At 47.5% G+C, this 15,000-nt stretch overlaps 1 protein-coding gene across 1 annotated transcript in view; it reads right to left on the minus strand.

Annotated features, from left to right (window-relative positions):
• Positions 1-15,000, minus strand: part of sdk (sidekick cell adhesion molecule) — a 385,895-nt gene that overhangs the window by 223,296 nt on the left and 147,599 nt on the right. The gene's annotated exons all lie outside the window — the stretch shown is intronic.

Genomic DNA, 15,000 nt, shown 5'->3' on the forward strand with positions numbered 1-15,000 from the left:
CAAAATCTTGATTCAACTACATCAAGTCGGTAGGGCGGGCTAGGGCATGGGTGAGGCTGGCATAGCTCGCTCCCCGCTTACACCATGGAGACGACATATTATGAATGCTGGAAGACACAGAAGTCTCACGAAATCTACAACCCTTTGGAAGACTTCCCGTGAACAAGTTCGAAGTCAACAATGTACAGTTGCGAACGATAGTCCTAAGGAAGCGGATGAAGCTCCCTCCGAAGCCCCGGTACACACCCGTGGTCGAAGCCATGCGAATCTCCTCCGCCTTTCGAGGCAGAAGGTTCGACACAGCTTTGACCCAGCGAGTCCCACGACTACAATCCGAGACTGCACCTATGTTTAGATGTAATGTCTATCGATGACTGAAGGGTTACTACATCAGAAACCTAAGAACATGTCTCGAGGGTTGCTATTTCCAGTGTGGCGGGGTAGCGACAGGAATGGATGAAGACAAGTATGAATATGTACATGTGTAGATATGTATATGTATGTATATGAGTGTATGGGTGTTTATATATATATATATATATATATATATATATATATATATATATATATATATATATATATATATATGTGTGTGTGTGTGTGTGTGTGTGTGTGTGTGTGAGTGGGCCATTCTTCGCTTGTTCCCTGGTGCTACCTCGCAGAAGCGGGAAACATCGATTAAGTATACTGTAATATCATATATCTATTACTTTATTCTGCTTGAGCTAGCGTCCTACTTAGTCAAAACTCTTTCGGCAACTTTTAATAACCTGCTTACAGCTTGGTCGCAAGCCTCGGCGCAACTGTTGACTGGCTAAAAGTTCGTAGAGCAAATGTTGTCAAAGTTCAGGTGGACGGTCTGGCGCGCGCCGCCCCCTTTCCCCTTCCGCCGATATTTTGTTGAACTTCGCAGCCACGGACTCATTTTCAGGAGCGCCACGTCTCAAGAGAGATCTGGTCCCGCACACTGGAGTGTAGAATCTGGGGAGAAATTCACTCCATGGCGGCGTGAGTGAGAGTGAGTGAGTGAGTGGTCTTAGGAAATCCTTTACACCTGAGGAAGTTTTCTTTTCAGACATGTAGCTTGACCTTGACGGCTATATTAAGACCCCCCTAGCATTTGAGAAGTTCGAGAGCCTAGCCTAACCTAGCCTAGCAACCACTGCAACGAACCTTACTCCACCGGACCCATCACCACCAGATAACCTTCGTTCTCAAACGCATATCAAATTCATGTATTCAAATATCCCCCTTCCCAACATGGTCTCAGCTATTATATAAGAATATGCAATATCCCACAATACATATTTAGTATTCTATCTATATTCCATGAGAAAAACGATATATTTCATTAAACAATATCCCTGAGAATACTGTTTTGTTCAGAGATATGAAAATAATAATAACAAAACAGTCATTTGTTATTAATAACCAAATCTTTTAAATAAACTGTGTGTGTGTGTGTGTGTGTGTGTGTGTGTGTGTGTGTGGCCAGACCCTAACCTTATCTTCTAACAGCCATGCACTGAGCTGAGCCAGCTTACCCCAGTATCACAAATGGGTTCCTCTATTGTTCTACTCATTTAGTATACATACGGGACTGCCTGCCACTGCTCGCAGGTCCAAATTAAACCCATTCTCAGGACACAACTTTTAAGACACACAAATACATCTACCGTCACCCACGAAATCGCTGAGGACCAAAGATGAAACCAAACCGATCGGTTTCAAAAAAAAGGGGGGGAGGGGGGCCGAGGGAGGAGGATGATAACGTACCTCCGCCCAGCCAACCCCACCCTCACCACCACCACTCATGCCAAACCGATGATGGTCGACAACACTGCTTTGCGACGCGCGGGGCCCGAGAAGAGCTCGTCGGAACCCAGTTAGCCAAACAGAGCGGAAAGCCAGGCGGCCAGGCAAGGGCGGGAGGGAGGGAATATACGCGTACACAGGGCACCTCTGGCCTAGAGGGTGGTGATGTGGAACACGTCTCGGGCCATCGATGATCCCTCGCTAGCTCACACCATCAACCCAAACCCACGGCTGCCAAAATATCATCATCTAACTTCCCCCGTACATCCCCACGAACCAAATTTCCACAGCGAGGATGATGGCGCCAGGAATGGACGTCATAAACAATGGGTATATCAATTTTCCTCTACTAGAGTACTGGAGGTATATATATATATATATATATATATATATATATATATATATATATATATATATATATATATATATATATTGGAAAGGATCACAATTTTGCACGTGATCAAGATATTCCTACGAGTCCACAGGGAAAATGAAACACGATAAGTTCCCAAGTGCACTTTCGTGTAATAATCACATCAGGGGAGACACAAGAGAGAAATAAAAGTCAGTTAATATACATCGAAGAGACGAAGCTAGGACGCCATTTGGTAAACATGCGACTGTCCAAGACAATATTATATATATATATATATATATATATATATATATATATATATATATATATATATATATATATATATATGCTGTACGCTCAGCCTCCACCCCAGTCAAACATACCACCAGTTTACTTAACCCATTTATACTAGCGCGCGCGCGAGCGCGTGTACATAAATACACAACGGTATCAAATGCCAAACAAGATAGAACTCTATAGCCACTGACACACGGACGTAATTTCATTTTTCCTAACATCTCGTAAAACATTCCTAGCATATATGTCATCAAGCTATCTATCATAATTACTGCGATACTTCGTAATACACACACACACCAGAAGTAGGGTTTACCACATAACGCAATTCCCGAATGATACTTAGTTCTTGCTCGTCTCCGACCCTCTGACCCACTAGCTAGCTTCCACGGGAATGATGGGATCAGTAAAACTGGGCGAACGAAAATAGCAGACAACTTTACAGTCCACAGTAAAGGTGGGGGACGTCCGGTACGTATGGAGACAGACGGTGGCACAGCGAATATAATATGGTTCTTTAACGAAGTCGTTCGCTGAGAATGGTTCTGTCCATGAACTACAGTGCTACAGCTGAAGGAGAAATGGGATCCATACTAGGAATACATGAGTTCTGTGTTCAGTTCATGAATTACCTTGCTGTAACTAAGAGAGAAATGGAATCTATACGTGAAATACGTGAGTTCTGTGTTCAGCTAATGAATTACATTCCTGCAACGGGAAGAGAAATGGAATCTGTACGAGGAATGCAAGATTTCTGTGTTCAGTTACTCATCTACAATCCTGTAGTTGGGGGAGATAAAATGTACTCCATTACTTCTTTTGTGTTGGTCGTAGTCTTGTAAAACCTCTTGGGGACGACCCTAACAGGTCAGGTCAAAAGCCAAGCCATCATACCCAGTAGTCGTGCCGAAGGGGTTACTGAGCTTGCTTCCCCTCAAATTGTAATCATTAATGATTACATTAATGATTACAGCTCAACTCGGAATGCCGTGGGATGCCAATCTATCCTGTAACAAATCTTAATGTTCCCCTTAACTGTGCCCACCACAGCCCCCAGGTCACATCTCGCTAATCGACCCCCTCCGAAAGGAAATCGACACCAACCACACTGACGCGGATAAACAGTTAAACACGCCAATTGCACGTTACCTCAAGGGCAAGGCTTACCATCCGGGTCATGCTATGTAGTTTTTCCACTTTACGATTAATTTCCTTTATGTCGGTTTTTTTTTTATATCATCAAAAGACAATGTATGTCGAAAGGTCATCAGTTAGGGTTAATACCATAGAGCTGAGTCTTTATCTCCATCAACTCCATATATCCTTTGCTCTCAAATTCCAAGCCGTAAACACCTACGCATTGTTCTGTCCCTCTAATCATTTTACAATCTTTGTACACCAACAGACAATAATGGGTGTTACCGCTTCCACTGCATATTTTCATTCAAAACATATTAAGACTTATCATTTATACTTTCCGTGCTCCCACAGCATATTTTCATTCAAAATATAATAAGACTATCATTTATACTTCCCGTTTTCCTCAAGGGAATATGTAATAACCTACATATAGTCTTCAATCACTGTATTCTATAAGACGCCGTCATCCGTATACCAAACAGGTGTGAGGATGGCGGTAGGAGAAGGAGGAGGCGGAGGAGTGGAAACAAGAGAGTGGCAACACCAAGCGCAGCAGCGGCTCGGCTGCGGCGTTATAATGGCCGCCCTGGAGGCGAAACAGTGGCGTCTCGGGGAGTAGTGCTATGCCCCGGGGGCCGCCAGGTGCGTTTGGCTGTGAGGGACCTCCAGGAGACCTTCACCCACCACCACCACCACCATCAACTCCTCCTACAAAGATGCGGACTGGCAACGCCATCCACGACACCTCTCTCTCTCTCCTTCAACGCCTCGACGGGAGGAGAATGGAAGAGCCGGCCGGCCATGACTGTTGCGAACCAGTGCCCACCCTTGAGTCCTCCCAAACCTCATCAACAAAGAAATATAACGTCAATCCACTGACTAGCCCTAAATCACGACGTTACGACCCTTGAGCACAACGGTAGGACGACCTTTGAGAACGACGGTACACGACCCTTCAACACGAACGACACGACTTGATGAGCACGGCGTCACGCCCTTCCAGTAGGGAGGACCTTCAACCTAACCCTTACGGGACACGTTCACACGCCATCAATACCGAAGGATTGTACCGTTGTGATCAAGAGGTTAATATGCCGAACGAAATAACTTCAACAATGTTAAATATTCTACGAAAAGAAAGATGGCGAAGCAAGATACAGTCACGGTGTAATGATACCTCCACTCAAAAAAATTATCGGAAGAAAATGCATTATCTTCAGAATACAGACGAAGAGAACGGATGTAAAAATGCTTGCAACTAAGACAAGGAGTTACGGGTCAGCTCTCGCTTACAGGATACAACACAGCGAGAGGAAATGCCTCTAAGACATTAGTAATAACGCAGTCGCTTATTTCGAAGCTCAACAGTAGACGAGTAGCGATAATCGCTTCTAGTGCTCAAGGCGCCGACATAAACAGCCGGAGCCACGTGAGGCCGGCCATGTTGTTGTGTGCAGGCAGCCGGGAGAGAGAGAGCGCGGTGGACCACCACCACACCACCAATCCGGAGGTAGAACCGGGAGATGGAAAGAGGAGGAGTAGGAGGATAGTTCCTTTGTCAACACCCAAAAGGACCATTCTGTAGTGAGAATCTACCGTGTGGGGAGACCTTACGAGCATAAGCAAGACCGCAAGCTCACATTACACTCTCAGATCCCGGCTGGAATTCTCAACCTCCCCCGCCCCCCTCCCCTCCACTCCGTCGTGACGTGTACATAAACCTCAAAGCAAAAACGCGACGCCCATGCATCCTGAATTATATTATACATCCATTACAACTTACCCTAATTTCTAACAGGTCTGCGTCGGTAGGAGGCTGAGGAACGCTTGCGCTGCCCTTGGTCACGAGATGGGCTGCTAAGGTCGATGGTCAGCGTCCATAATGGAAGAAACTGAGCCTTAGGGGGGTTGTTGGCCACACACATCTCCAGGCTATGACCATAGTCCGAAGTGGGGCCCCGGGCGGTTTTCGAGTACGTTGCCACTTACCCCAGTACCAGAATACCCATTTTTTTCCCTCCCCCAATTACCACTAATTACTATCCCCGGAGTTAGTGTGATGGGTGCAAAGTATGTTATGCGGACGGGGCAACATCTTCCAATTTATTCATGGCTGAAGGTCGAACGGAGAAGGAAGCTTGAGGAATCGGCTGTCATCTTTGTCACCCCATTCACTAACACTCACGGCTTCCGTCTTCAAGACAAGGCCGATTCGATCCCTCTTACTTTGTCATCTACTTTACGCCCACGAGCGTCAAACGGTCTACAGCAGAAAAAATGTCACTCATAAGGAATTAAACTTCTGAAGAAGAACCAATATGGATGTATTCTAAGCCAGGTAGCATCATACATAAAACAATTCTACGAAAAAAAAACTTCGGATAATTGGTTGAAAGTACAGTGTTAGTCAATATTAGCAAGACAGTTTAACCTCCTATCTTGGGTTCCATGACCACAGTTCAACCCATTTACTTTCTGTATCAAGTCTGACATTCACCTACGTATACTTTCCTTCTGTGTAACGCAGGAAAACTGACAGAATCGGAGAAAAGTCGTCGAAAAGTCTGAGTAGTGGGCAACAGAGCTCGAGACCCGTGAGAGTTAGTGTGGAGGCGGCGAGGCGCGGAATGCAGGTGAATACAGTTGTCGGACTTTTCAACGGCTGGATTTTTCTATACTGCATCATCATTGTACTTACAACATGTATACGTTCCTCATAGGCATCAACGCATCCCCAAATCAAAGCCTGCGCTCAAATCACCGAGGAACAAAATTTCCGACTCCTGTTTAAATAAATGTACAGAATACCATCTCGTACGGTAGCAGCAGAGGCCAATGGTCTTTCGGCCCCGCGGGCTTAAGGCTCCCAGAAAGCAGATAACACTAGAAATGGCCATATTGACGTGTCCTTCAGACATTATCTAGTTCATGAATGGCGGTGTCGTAAAGCCCCCGAGGTACATGACAAAACAAACGTCTATAATCTTTCGAGAGATCTTGGGCTGACGTGGGGTCTGGGCGAGGCGACATCGGCTTACAGCGATGAGTCGGGGGGACGTTCTTCAACTCCCGCGGACCCCAGCCACAACTCCCCGCTACCTCCCGCCGCCCACCGCACGTCTACACCTTCCTACTGTCGAATTCGAATCACCTACGCTCGAGAGGGAAGCCAATTACGAGGATTTACCGTTCTTGCGAGACTGTAAACTGTTCCCTTCAGCTGAAACTTTGACATCTGGAATAATCACACACACACACACACACTGTATATAATATAGCTTATCGAATGCAGACATATAATTCCCTACTGTGAACACAACGAGCTATGTCAAGTACTAAAATGATTGCCTTCCTATCCTTAAGATAAAGCTATACCAATGGGGTAAAACACTACAAGGAGCTGTTTGCTTCAAATTATGTAATGCGAGCGAAGGATACAGCAAAGCCAACTCTATTCAATACAGGGAAAACTTGAAATTCGCTAATTCATTTTTTCCCCTCTTCGCCATCACCAGCGTAGCTCAAAATTAGACATCTCTGGGGAAAGTCGTGAGTGGTCGGTCGGTAACCGGAGCGCGCCCGTCTGCCTGCCTCACTGCCCAAAGTCTACCCACCACAACTTCACTCACCTTATTCAAAGGCGAGTTCAAGCTCCCTCAGATGGGGAGCGACACTCTTCCGGTAGGGGATCTACGCTCCCTTTTAAGAAGATCCGACGCTGCTAAAAGCAGGCCTTGAGGTCCCCCTCAGCCACGGACCAACACCTCCTAATAGAAACGGAGACTTCACGGACCAACACGCTCTTGAAAGAGACCCACGTCCCTATACCTGCTTGCAACCAATCTCTTCCAAGCACGGAGGTCACAATCTTCAGGTAGGTTCGCACACAATCCTCAAGGAGCTTGAAACTACGGAAGACCTCAGCCTCTAACAACTCCCCCTATCATTCACGTATCAGACCATAGAGCGTCACTCTCAAGTCTCTCATTCAATATCGCCCTACAGAAAACAAATCTCATTCATCTACACGGTCAATTAAATGGTTGCGGACTACTGGGGAGACCAGACACCAAAAGAGCTGCACGCACCGAACTCTCCCGCCAGTTTCAGTGTGGTATAACGACATGCAGTTAACGGCGGTATCTTGTTCAGTTCCCGCAGGTATAATTACACTGCGCACGATTCGTAATTAAAACTAGCGAAACCGCAATAAAATGGAGGAAATTCTTTCCCAAAAAACTGCTTTCCTCCCGTGTTTAATGACAGCAAATAACACGGAGGGGAACATGCGGCTCCTAATCATTTTAATGCGGTCCGCAATCACAGCGGTGAGGGATGGATTTGTCAGGACGAGAGAGAGAGAGAGAGAGAGAGAGAGAGAGAGAGAGAGAGAGAGAGAGAGAGAGAGAGAGAGAGAGAGAGAGAGAGACGGGTGTCACGAAGAGAAGAGTAGCTGTGTTAAAAGTGGAGGGGGAAGCCCTGGCCTAGATGGACATGTGATATGGATAGGACAGACACACGAAGGAGTACCATGAGTGACCTGTGAGGGAAGTGCAGCGAGCAGGAGAAGCCACGGATACTGGGCTCTAGGCTACCCTGCCAGAGAGACGGGGTAAAAAGACAATGTCCTGGATACTAATAAACATGTCTTCGTGACAAAAATAAATAAATAAATATATAAATATATACGTCACTCATTGAACGTTAGTGACTCTAGGTCTGGACGTGCCTCTTGTCTTCCGCCGGTCCTCCTTCACAAGTGACAATCTCTCGAGAGAGGGTGTGCCATAAGACACCCTCCCTCCCCCTCCAGGGTCAGTCACTCCCGTGCGTCCAGGGCAGGGAAGAACCAGGTTCCAAACAGGTGGTGTCCGTTCACAAACTGCCTGGGAGAGGCCGGCCAGGTGGTGAGTCACGTGGGGAGGGCCGGCGGCACATGCCATCACATACAAACACACACAATCTTCCACAAACACACACACACACCTATCTTTCCAGCCTATCAGGCACAAAAGCAAACGCCACACATACACACACACATACACATATATATATACACATATATATATATATATATATATATATATATATATATATATATATATATATATATATATATATATATATGAAAAATTCTTTCTCCCAGCCTGACCACTATTTCTAAACATCTGCTTCGCCCAGCCTGGCCAATGCTCCCTCGGGCTCCTCTTTTTCCCCCAGTCCTCCTCCTCCTCTTGCTGCTCACTCAACCAAGACGAGGAAGCTGAAGGCATGCAGGGAAAGTTGCGTCATTTTTTTTTCTCTCCTCTCTCCCACACTCGCCTATTCCCCCAGCCCGCCTTAAATGTTTGAGGTGATGATATTTTGTACCTGGGCTATCTTCAAGGATCTGCGAGGCGAGGCGTTTGGCGAGGCGCCCTGATCTACGCGTAGAAGACGCGCCTGCTGTGATCCCATCGAAAAAATTCCTGTAGGAGGAGGACCCGCCCGGAAGGAGCTGAGCCTCTAGAGGGGAGCTCAAGGAGAACTTCGGGAAGGCGTGCACCTACGCAATAAATGCGATTGTTGACGCGAGTGAGAATACACACAGCGCGCACATATACACCCATACGTATGGAAACACATGCTGCCTATGCGAGACGACGAGGGCGTCGAGAGGGCGTTGCCCGTGTGAGTACGTGCCTATGAAAGGTCATAGCTATAGGTGGGGAGGCGTGTCTACGTACACACGCCTGCCTCACAGGGGCGTCGACATATACACGCGCCGGGAACAGCGTCCAACAGCACGGACGAAAGGGGCGTCCCATGTTAGGTCTATAGGTCTACCAGAGTTAAGGGGCGTCCCATGTTAGGTCTACCAGAGTTAATGGGCGTCCCATGTTAGGTCTATAGGTCTACCAGAGTTAAGGGACGTCCCATGTTAGGTCTATAGGTCTATCAGAGTTAAGGGGCGTCCCATGTTAGGTCTGTAGGTCTACCAGAGTTAAGGGCGTCCCATGTTAGGTCTATAGGTCTACCAGAGTTAAGGGGCGTCACATGTTAGGTCTATAGGTCTACCAGAGTTCAGGTTCTCTTGCACCCTGATCCATCATCACATCTGGACTGCCCAACGCACCTTGGCTCCCCCGGCGGTGTTCCCGCATTTTGGTCCTCATCTGTACACACACACACACACACGCACACACACACTAGTCATCGCTGCCGTGGAATGGTCATCCTCCCTCAAGAAGGGACTGTCGTAGTCACCATCAGTGTGGTGGTGGGACGTCCTCGTCTCCCTCAATGGATTGTGGTCATCCTCGTCATGAGCTGTTGCTCGCCACTGTTTTCGTCAGGTGCGAGTATACCCACGGCAGCACCTACAGGCGTGTGGGTGGTGGTGGTATGGGGGAGGTCATCGTCTTCGTCAGCAGTTGTGGATCGTCCATAACTGCAGCTGCCAGTCATCTTCGTTCCTGCCAGTCGTGTGTCATGGTCTTTCACAGTGAATGAAAGGTTCAAGGTGAGGGTGGTGGAGTGTGTGAAGGTCACTGATGTGGTCCGGAGAACACGAAGTGTCACCGTGGGTCGTGGTGGTGGTTGTGGTCGTCTGGGTTGCAGCGTCGTCACATGACCCAAGGTGTGGTCGTGGTGGTGGTCGTCTGGTCGTCACATGACCCAAGGTACGACAGAGAGAGAGAGGATTCCGTCTCCGTAGACCATTCTGTCCCCGCAGGTCCACTGGCAGTCTTGGTTCACCCTGCTCGAGATCCAGTGAGGGAAAAAAAATGTCCTTTGAAAGCTGTGCTTTAATCCTGGTAGTGCAGTGATGTGAGAACAGGAACCTAACAAAGACCGTGATGGGAATGGGTCGAAAAAATATATAAAGAACCTATGAAATAAGGGTGTAAACAACAGTACGGTACCGCTATGGACCAAGGTCTTATAGAATCGTCGCATAAAGGGGACCTTTCGGGGTTCGCCATTATGGAGGGACGAACGGATGTATGCAGGGCTTCTGTGAGGCAATCTCCGGCCGCCGTGTGTAACCGGATCCGAATGAAGTTCCTGGCAAGAAAACTCTGGAGGGATCTGGCCATACTGTGCTGGTTATGGAAAAATAATACTTCATCGGGGAAAAGAAAATTTACGTCTTAAATCAAGCGTACCAGAAAGACTAATTACATTCGGCAATGCGAAAGGAACATAATTCTTGACAATGAGCCGAGGCAACATTAGCCATTACGAGTGAGAGCTTAATGCACGTCACTGACAATCTACTCCAACTGCACAACAGCTGCAGCTTTAAGGAAGACGCGCGGGGATAATTCAGCAGCACAGAACGGCACGAGAGCGTGAGCCCTGCAGGTGGATTATAAGCCCCGAGTGTAGGCGTCAGCAAGCAACTAGGAAGTCAGGCGGAGGAGGAAGGCGGCCGAGTCTTGGCCAGCACGTTAGAGGGAGCACCGTGACCACCCTGGTCCACCACACTGCACCACAGGCATGACAAATGGTCTGGTCTTAGGATCCAGCACTAGAAGCTGTCCGGAACACTCTTTCCGTTCCCCCTTCAGGAGGACGGGCTGGTGGTGTTATTAGGCGTCGTGAGGGAATTCTGATGACAGCCCTTCGTGCATCGATGGTTCGAACATTCGAGCACAACGAAGACGACCCTTTGGTACGACTGTATGACCGCTGGACAGACGTCACAGCTTCCAACCACCTTCACACAATGACATCTTCGTATTCACTTACAGAGACCCATTTTAAGTCACGATGCATCGTGCACTTCCGTGTGACTACGAGCCTCTCCAATACACAATGACAGTATGAACTACTCGCACTTATAAAAAATCTTAAAGTTACGATAGGTCGTGGGCTTAAAGGTCTTTAATCACCGGCTGTTCTCCTTACAAGGGAAGGGGGAAAGGGGAAGGGGAAGGGGAAGGGGAAGGGGACGAGAGACAGGCAAGGTGGCAGGAACGGCGCGCGGTCCATTGGAAGGATGACTCCCACCAGCTCCACACCTGTGCCAACCGCCACCAGTGTTACACACACACGGGGTACGCAAACACCTGCACATAAACCTGTTCCCGACGATACCATTCGTGGGTGCCACCTTAAAACACACACACACACACACACACGCGCGCGCGCGCGCGCGCGCGTTTGAGACGGTACCGCTAAGGTCTTCATCTCAAGGAGAGAAAAGACTACGACTTTCTTAATTTCTCTCGTAGCCTCAAGCGTACTTACTGGTCGCTACTCTACAACCTCCAAGCCTACCGAGAGAGAGAGAGATGCTGGTCGAACTGGAGGAAGAAGTCGGAAGACGGCAGGCCAACGGCAACAACCTAGTGGTCCACGAGACGAGGAGGGATATAATTAAGCCAGATGGCCAGTCAGCAACAGAGCAATATCAACCCCAGCTCAGTCCAGAGTCGCGGCGGCGGCGTGTGCATGACGGACAATACACACACACACACACACACACACAGAGGCATGGTCGTGCGCATCACAATACCCACCAACTATTGACACAGATAAACCAACAACACTCCAGGCGATGAGGACGGATCCCTTACTGGCCTTACTATACCAACACCTCCCGATCATATCAGTTGTACAGAGCGATTCGTTAATTTTCTCTACATCCTTTTTTCATAGACTTATTTTTCTTCTTCCTTTTATACATGCTCGCTATTTCCCGTGTTAGCGAGGTAGCGAGAACAACAGACGATAACCTTAGGAGGGAAAGACCTCGCTTTGCGTTCCTTCCTTTCTGGAAAAGAGTAAAAAAAAAAAGGGGGGCGGGGAGGACTTCTTCCATCCATATCGCCCCCTCCTCTTAGTCGCCTCTTCCGATACGCGCGAGATAAACAGACGATGTGCATTTGTTTCTTCAACTCGCCTCAGCCTACCGACCCAACCTGACGGGGAAGGCTGTGACGAAGGGCGTGTCACATCTGGAGTAACGCGGCGACCCAGACCTACACACATACACACTCCTCCCTGAGTTGAGTGGCTCAAGGCCAGGCCGTGACGGTCTCCGCCAACCTCACTTCTCGTCGCCTGACCCCGCTGACATGCACGCGTAAAGCACGCACCGCACGTGCATATGCACGCGCAATAGAAAAAAATCTCTCTCTCTCTCTCTCTCTCTCTCTCTCTCTCTAAGCCAACGTCAATACACCATACCGAAAAAATATATACCTCAAAATAATGATAAATAATAAAGCAGTGAGTTCATACGAACGTGCCGTATCACTAACCAAAAACCAAATCGATACATAAACCAGGATATAATAATATATATAAAAAAGAGAAAGAGAGAGCAAATATCAATAACGTAATCTAGATAAATGGCTCCAGAATCGAGGCCCAGCATTTTTCTCTCCGAGAGAGAGAGAGAGAGAGAGAGAGAGAGAGAGAGAGAGAGAGAGAGAGAGAGAGAGAGAGAGAGGCAGGGTGCAGAGCTCCTGTGACCTCACAGTGGTGTGGCTCCTTCCCCAGCTAAGGTAATGTCCAACATGGCTCCATGGTCCTCCTCGTGTCTGCATTACCTATCTATCCTCGACAGGTGGGGCGGGGCAGGGCGGGGCGGGACGGTCAGCGAACAGGGGCGTACAACGAAATATATAACGGAATAATAAGTACGAAAGAAAAAAAAGGACACCTCTGTGCCTCACTTCAACGAACAAATAAACCTTTTCAACAACAACGAAAAAAAAAAAAATGAAAAATAGAAATAAATCCTCAAACATCTCTTCCTTTCCGTGCCACAGGGAGACAATATGAGAAAAATAAACAGCTAAAGTAAAAAAATAATGATCAGTCGGAAGGCAAAAGTAGAAATGAGTGAGTGAATGAGGAAGTGGGTGAATGAGTAAGCGAGTAAATGGGTGAGGGAGTGGATGAATGAGTGAGCGAGTGGGTGAGGAAGCGTCGCTCAGTAATTAATGGAGGGTACTTCACGAGGGCTCTCTGCTTTCCCCCCAACCATTGTTGCTCTCACGCCAGCCGCCCGCCTCCCTCCCGAATCTCCCTCCTCCTCCACCTCCTCCACCCTGTTCCCCCCCAAGGTGGAGTAGCGGGTGGCGGGGGAGGAGAGTGGAGAGAGGAGAGAGGGGCCCGGAGGTGAGGCCATCCAATGAACATTTTTTTTTTTAATAATTTCTCTTTTACGTGACTTTTTTTTTCTTTTTTTTTTCTTGCTCAAGACGAAAGACAATACCTTCAAATACAGCCAAGAGAATATCGTTGAAAAAATTATTAACAATAAAAATTATATCTTACCGATCTATACCGTTATTAACCCACCTCGATCAACGTTAGCTTCATTGTACACAATATCTAACGAATATAGTATGAAGAAATGCTCGGGTTTCTATAATACGAAGGAAGGCTCGGGTTTCTATATGAAGAAATGTCCGGGTTTCTAATATGAAGAAATGTACGGGTTTCTAAATGAAGAAATACCCAGGTTTCTACAATACGAGGAAATGCTCGGGTTTCTATAATACGAAGAAATGCTCGGGTTTCTATAATATGAAGAAATGCCCGGGTTTCTATAATATGAAGAAATGCTCGGGTTTCTATAATACGAAGAAATGCTCGGGTTTCTATAATACGAAGAAATGCTCGGGTTTCTACAATATGAAGAAATGCCCCGGTTTCAATATGAAGAAATGCTCTGGTTTCTAAATGAAGAAATGCTCGGTTTCTATAATGCGAAGAAATGCTCGGGGTTTCTATAGACCGTCACCCACTCTGGACACTCGACCTCAACAAACAAATACACCCGCCTCGCTTACTTAATACAACTTCAGTGTTAAGCAAAGTCAATATCTACAGTTTAAACGTTAAGTGACGAGTACCAGGTTCTCTCTTGAAACCTGAGAGAGAGAGAGAGAGAGAGAGAGAGAGAGAGAGAGAGAGAGAGAGAGAGAGAGAGAGAGAGAGAGAGAGAGAGAGAGAGAGTTAAGGTGCCCTGCGGTATGAGCAGACGGAAGGTCGCATAAAATATTGAGCAGGTTAGTGTCGGCAGAACTGTGGTGATACTGTGCGAGGGAGGGAGGCACCAGACAGAGGTGTGATACTGTATTAGTGTGAGGGAGGGAGGCACCAGACAGAGGTGTGATACTGTATTAGTGTGAGGGAGGGGCGAGGCAACAGACTGAGGTGTAATACTGTATTAGTGTGAGGGAGGGAGGCACCAGACAGAGGTGTGATACTGTATTAGTGTGACGGTGGGGCGAGGCACCAGACAGAGGTGTAATACTGTATTGGTGTGAGGGTGGGGCGAGGCAAGAGACAGAGGTGTGATACTGTATTAGTGTGAGGGTGGGGCGAGGCACCAGACAGAGGTGTGATATTGTATTAGTGTGACGGTGGGGCGAGGCACCAGACAGAGG

This window comes from Panulirus ornatus, chromosome 50, assembly GCF_036320965.1.
Source record: "Panulirus ornatus isolate Po-2019 chromosome 50, ASM3632096v1, whole genome shotgun sequence".
In the NCBI taxonomy this organism is placed as follows: Eukaryota; Metazoa; Arthropoda; class Malacostraca; order Decapoda; family Palinuridae; genus Panulirus; species Panulirus ornatus.